Source organism: Camponotus floridanus, unplaced genomic scaffold (assembly GCF_003227725.1).
Source record: "Camponotus floridanus strain SB8 unplaced genomic scaffold, Cflo_v7.5 scaffold511, whole genome shotgun sequence".
Taxonomy (NCBI): Eukaryota; Metazoa; Arthropoda; class Insecta; order Hymenoptera; family Formicidae; genus Camponotus; species Camponotus floridanus.
Window position 1 is genome coordinate 24976 of NW_020229672.1, and position 6265 is coordinate 31240.

Genomic DNA, 6265 nt, shown 5'->3' on the forward strand with positions numbered 1-6265 from the left:
TTAAGATTCGGTATAAAAGCAGCATCATTATTAACAATACTATTTGTTGATGCATTTAATAATTCACTGCATCTTGTGAGGTTAATCTCTCATTTGTTAGGTTAACAATACGTCTACGCTGTTGGCGAACTGATAAATCACAAAAATCTTTTCTTTTCGACATTTTTACGCACTTTAAGATTATTATTATTAGTATAGTATAATAAGTTATTTAAAATTTATATTTTACCTCAGATATATTTTGCAATCATGTGCGCGATACTTGTGAATAACTTTTAATGCGACACTACGACTGCACAAACGCACAATTCGTTCTATCACCGTCCAATTTAAATATCACTTATATATATCAGCTACAAATACGATACATATCGTTACACAGTTAATGATACGTATCAAATAGTAGTACATTTACGTATCTTTTATATGCTATTTTTACATATATGAAATGTATTAAACAGAACACATTTATGTGTCATATACATAAATTAGTTACATATCAATGATACTTCCAGATACTTTCTGGTTATATAACAAGAAATATCAGTTACATGTGTGTTTGCTGGGTGGGTATTCAAGTTGTACGAAGTGTACAACGGAAGGAGAATATATAGGAACCCGACTGTGTTTTCCACAAATTGATGCACCACTTAGATCAGATGATAATTTCATACAAAAAATAGATGATAATTATCACAAGCCAAATATAACGTGCAGCCTCTTAAATATACCTCACTTCAAACCTGTTACACATGTTCCATTGGATTATATGCACTTAATATGTTTGGGAATCATGCGTAAATTATTATATTTATGGCTTGATGGAGATTACATTTTCGATTACAAACATAGAATCGTTGACAACATTTCTACACATTTAATAACTCAATTAAAACCATCAATACCTATGGAATTTGCACGAAAACCACGAAAATTGGATTGTCTAAAATTATGGAAAGCAACGGAATATAGATTAATATTATTATATACAGGTCCATTGGCATTTAAATCAGCATTAAAAAAAAATGTGTATATACATTTATTACATTACACGTGATTATGAGAATCTTATCTTCAGAAGATTTACATGAATATCTAACATATGCACAAGATCTTATTCATTTTTTTATCAAAACATTTATAAAACTGTACGGAATTCAAAACATATCACATAATGTTCACAGCCTTATTCATCTTGTGGATGATGTCAAGAGATTTGGACCTGTTGATAACTTTAGTGCCTTTAAATTTGAAAATTACATGCAGATATTAAAAAAATATTTGAGAAAAGCAGAGAAACCTTTGCAACAAGTTGTGCGAAGATACGTTAGAAAAAAGTGAATTTATGCACATCATCTGCTTTATCAGATTCTGTTCGAATATATCCATTTTTGACATCGTTGCATTATGATGGTCCTCTTATATTGAATTGCCGCAATCCACAATATAAAATTGTGAAATATAATGGATTTACATTTAAAGTTGGAACACTTGCAGATAGTTGTTGCGGCTTAAATTGTGGTGCAATTGTTTGTATTAAAAATGTGGCATACTGCACACGGCGAAATATTCCTATAATTATTGGCTACAAATTTTTGGAAAAAGAAGACTTATTTACTGTTCCTTGTGCATCTTCTATGCTTGACATTTATTCTGTACATTTACGCTCTGATTTAAGATCATGGCCATTAAAAAATATAGTTAAAAAATATGTACAGTTGCCTTGCGGAGATGATAAATATGCAGTTTTTCCACTCATACATTGCAAAATGTAAATGACTTTTCTAATTATGCAGAATGACAGAAAGAAAGTATTACGCAGTTGTTGAGTTTGAAGATGGTTTGCAAGTGATACCTGATAATTGGTTGAATGAAGATTTAACAAAGGCTGTTTGGCCAACCTTCACAAATAATAAACGATATTACAAGGCTGTAAAATTTATGGAAGAACCATTATCTACTTGGTTAGAGCATCCAATCTGTAAAATATATGGAAAGTTTTGTAAGTGTCTTGTCAAATATTTAATTTATCATTATATATATATGTATGTATAGATATTTTTGAATTATACAGTAAAATAACATTTCTATTAAATATATATTATTTCTTTTTCAGTAAATTATGCCAGTAGCAAGGAAAAAATTAAAAGAAGCTGAAGCGTTATCTGATATAAATTCTGATACTGATAGAAATGAATCTTTAAAAAAAATCTAGAAAAGTCAGAGCTGCTAAAATTTTTGATAAAGATACGAGTAGCGATGAACAATCGGATTCTTCACTTATTTCGGAACTCCCAAAAGTCCCTGAAAAACGTGCAATAACTGCATTGAAAAATAACTGTATTGAAAACAAACATGTACTACTAAAACAAAAATGCAACATTTTCACAAACAGGTAAAAATATAATATAATAATATAATAATATAAAAATATAATAAGTAATATTAATGGAGTAAATAGTAATAAATTATGAAAAAAAAAAGGTTAATAATAAAACACTGTGGTTTCTAAATTATGGATGTAATTATATAAACAACTCCACAAAAGAATACATAGAACGAGATAAATTAAATATAAAATCATAGGAAAAATTTTTCTAAGTATATGTTTTTATCTAAAAATATAAAATAAAACGTATCTCGTTTGAATTACAATATAAAAACAAAAAAATTAACATTAGCTTACGTATTGCACTAACTCAAAAGATATGTATATGTATGTATATGTACATCTAATTAAAAATATTTTTTATACCTTTATATAAAATAACTATAACTTAATATAATTTGGAATATTAATAAAGTGGAATATTAATAAAACAGATTAATATAATGTATCTAATATAAATATTTGGTTTATATTAATTGAGTCTGTTTTGTGATATTATTGCATATTATGTTTGATTATAAATAATAATACAAAACTTAAAAGTGCCTATATATTGATGCTAATTAATATTAAAAGTGTATTAAAATGTTATAATAAAAAAAATTATTTTGTTCTAGATGTACAAAATGACACTGAAGATTTACTTTATGCATCAGACACAGAACAATCATTTACAAAGGATTTTGAATCCGCTAACTTTACTGAAACAGCAAGTATGCCAATCCAACAAGCAAAGCTTGATTCGAGTTTCAATTGTAATCAAGGTAATATATTAATTGTATTTAATGTTTAATTTTACAATTTACTTTATAGAATATAATCCATTACAGAAGACTTCATATTGTATCCAATGTACATTTGATTGCATATATTGAACATTAAACAGTGAATTCTGTAATGAATTAAATTTCTTTAATTTTCATTAAAGAGCTTCTGCACACAGGACGCGTCAACGCGTTACAAGTGTCGAGATACAAAATTATATACAAATATAGTATATGAATACAACAAATTTTTAATATTTTACAGAAACTAAAAATTTTCGACGTTTTGTTGTTGGAAAGTTGATAAGTTTGGAATTAAAAAATAATTCTATTGAAAGACATCTAAAGCTTATTATAGAAAAACTTCCAATTACTAATTTTGAAGAAAAAGAAAATGTTGTAGACATTTTTCAAGACTTGCCATTGCAAAATAAAAATGATCTTGACGTAATCGAAGCAAAACTAATTAATGATAAAAGTTATCGAAGTTAAATGGTAAGCCCATATTATTTTGATCTTTTTCTGAACAAAAAAATATTTTTGAAAAAAGTAACAATCTGATGGAAAATACAATTTTTAGTAAAAATATTAGTTTAAATTGTCGTTAGAAAATTTTATGTATTATATTTTTTGAATGTTACATAAATTCTCGTTATAATAAAATTACTAAATTTATTATCTGCTACATTATTTAACATAAACTAATCTATTTAATGTACATAATTTTTTGAGAACAGTAGATATATATATTCAACAAGCTTTTTAATGATTTTATAAAGAAGTTTTTACATTAATTTATTATTGAATGTTTGATCGAATATTTTCATACAATTTATTAAACGTTTATATTTATTAAAAATTTTACAATTGCTTTTCAAATTTTAAATTGACATCTTTGTTGAGGATTACTTTATATAAAGAATTTTAAAAAATAATTATATAAAAATATTAAATTATATAGTTGTAGCTAATATGTTTCAAAAATAATTATTGATAGATAAGTTTTATACCAATATGTATAGTAATTTTATGTAGAATAGTACTTGAGAGCATATTATTTTTGTACATATTATCAAACAAATATGATAGTTTAATAAAATTTTATAATGCCTTTTTATAACAATATAATAACTTTTTATAACAATTTCAGATTAAACAATTGACTCGTGTTACATGTAAAGATATAAAGACTTCGTGTACACATTTGATGAGAAAAATTTTTTCCAACGATTTGGCAGTACATTACAGCTGTATGGGGCAAAAAAAAAAAGAAAAATTTTCGCAGCTACAAATCTGCATAGTGATCATGTGTAAGTAAAGTAAATTCAAAAACAATCTATTTTATTATTATTCTATTAATAAAATAATGATTTCTTAAAAATTAAAAATTATTTCACAGTATCCAGTAATTTTATCAAATAACAAGAAAGTAGTTATACAAATGTTGAATGTTTTAAACATTCTCTTTTCATATAGTACAAAGAAAGTGTACAAGCATTTCTTAATTATTTTAACTTATATATTCTAAATTAGAGTTATTAAATGAAATTTTTTAAAATTATTAATAAACAGATAATTTTTAAAAATATATTTTTTTAGGTGTAATAAGAAAAATATATGAAAATGCAACAGATGAACAAATTTCCTCTCCAATAAAAATATGACTGGCCCACGCAAAAGAACGTATGGAAAGAGAGAAAGAACATCAAAATACAATAGATTAAGAAGCTGGAATTGTTTCTTCTTGAAGATTGTTTTTTAATATATTTTTAGTTTTATAAACCAAATTAATATTTTGTGCAATACTTTCTTTTGATTTGCAATACTTTCTTTCTTTGGATTAAATATAATTTTTTTAAATGTATTTTTAGTTCTAAATAATTTTTAGTTCTAAATATGATAAATGATTAATAATAATTAATAATAATAAATATGCAAAATGTAAATGCATTGTTATACACATACTCTGCGACAAATATGGATCGTTTGTAATAAGTGTGTTGTGATTTTTCATTGCTGACAAACGTCATAAGTTATGTTGACACATTTGTTACTTAGATTAACAAATATATAACATATATTTGTTCTTGTTGTTACATATGTAATGAATATTAATTTGAGTTATCTTAATATAAATATTTATATTAATTTTTAAATTCCTTTAATATTAAGCATTTTTTAATTTTGCGAAATGATAGTAATTAATAAAAAAATTCAAATAATTAAAAAAAATAAATCACTGAATCACATAATCTATAAAAATTTATTACAGTGATTATACGGATAAAAACTATTTAAATGAAAATATTATAAAATGCAAATGTACAATGTGTGATAAAGCATTATTTAATAAATTTATACATTTTAATTAATTCCTATCTCACTTTATTTTAAAATGTATCATAATTATAAGTACAATCGCTAGCTTTTGTGTAAAAACGGTATGTCTTTATTTACTATAATGAAAATAATATGTTTGTATTAATTGTCTCACGAATGATATATATATATATATATATATATATATATATTATATATATATCTCATTCGTAGGACAATTAATTACAACATTTATTTTCATTATAGTAAATTAATGAAAACTGTTATATATATATATAATATATATATATATATATATAACATACATGAAATACCGTTAACATTCTATAGATATCTCTAGTATACACTACAATATATCTCAGTATTTGCTATGAATCAAAATAGGCGGACATTAGAGAATTCTTAGTATATACTTAGTATATCATAGTATGTATCTCGAATGTTCTGAGAATATATGCATTGTACTTTTGCGATATTCTTCGAACATTCTCAGTATCTACATGTGCTGTTAGGTAGAATGAATGCTTTTAATCCGAATAACGCACGCCTACACAACGTACAAACTAGAAATAACGCTTTTTTTTCAAAATATCATGCGATGTTGCGAACTACTGAATTAACTAGAAATAATGCTTTTTTTCCGAATAAAGCACCCTATACGACTACAAAACGAGAAATAATCGCTTTTTTTCAAGATAGCATGCGATGATGCCGAACTATTGAACTAACTGCAATGAATGCTTTCAATCCGAATAACGCACGCCTATACGAC

At 24.7% G+C, this 6265-nt stretch overlaps 1 long non-coding RNA gene across 1 annotated transcript; it reads left to right on the forward strand.

Annotated features, from left to right (window-relative positions):
- The first annotated feature begins 2373 nt into the window (after positions 1–2373).
- Positions 2374–3501, forward strand: LOC112639219. The gene is made up of 3 exons (XR_003123373.1): positions 2374–2395; positions 3007–3153; positions 3419–3501. It is a non-coding gene; the product is annotated as an uncharacterized LOC112639219 (long non-coding RNA).
- The last annotated feature ends 2764 nt before the right edge of the window (positions 3502–6265 follow it).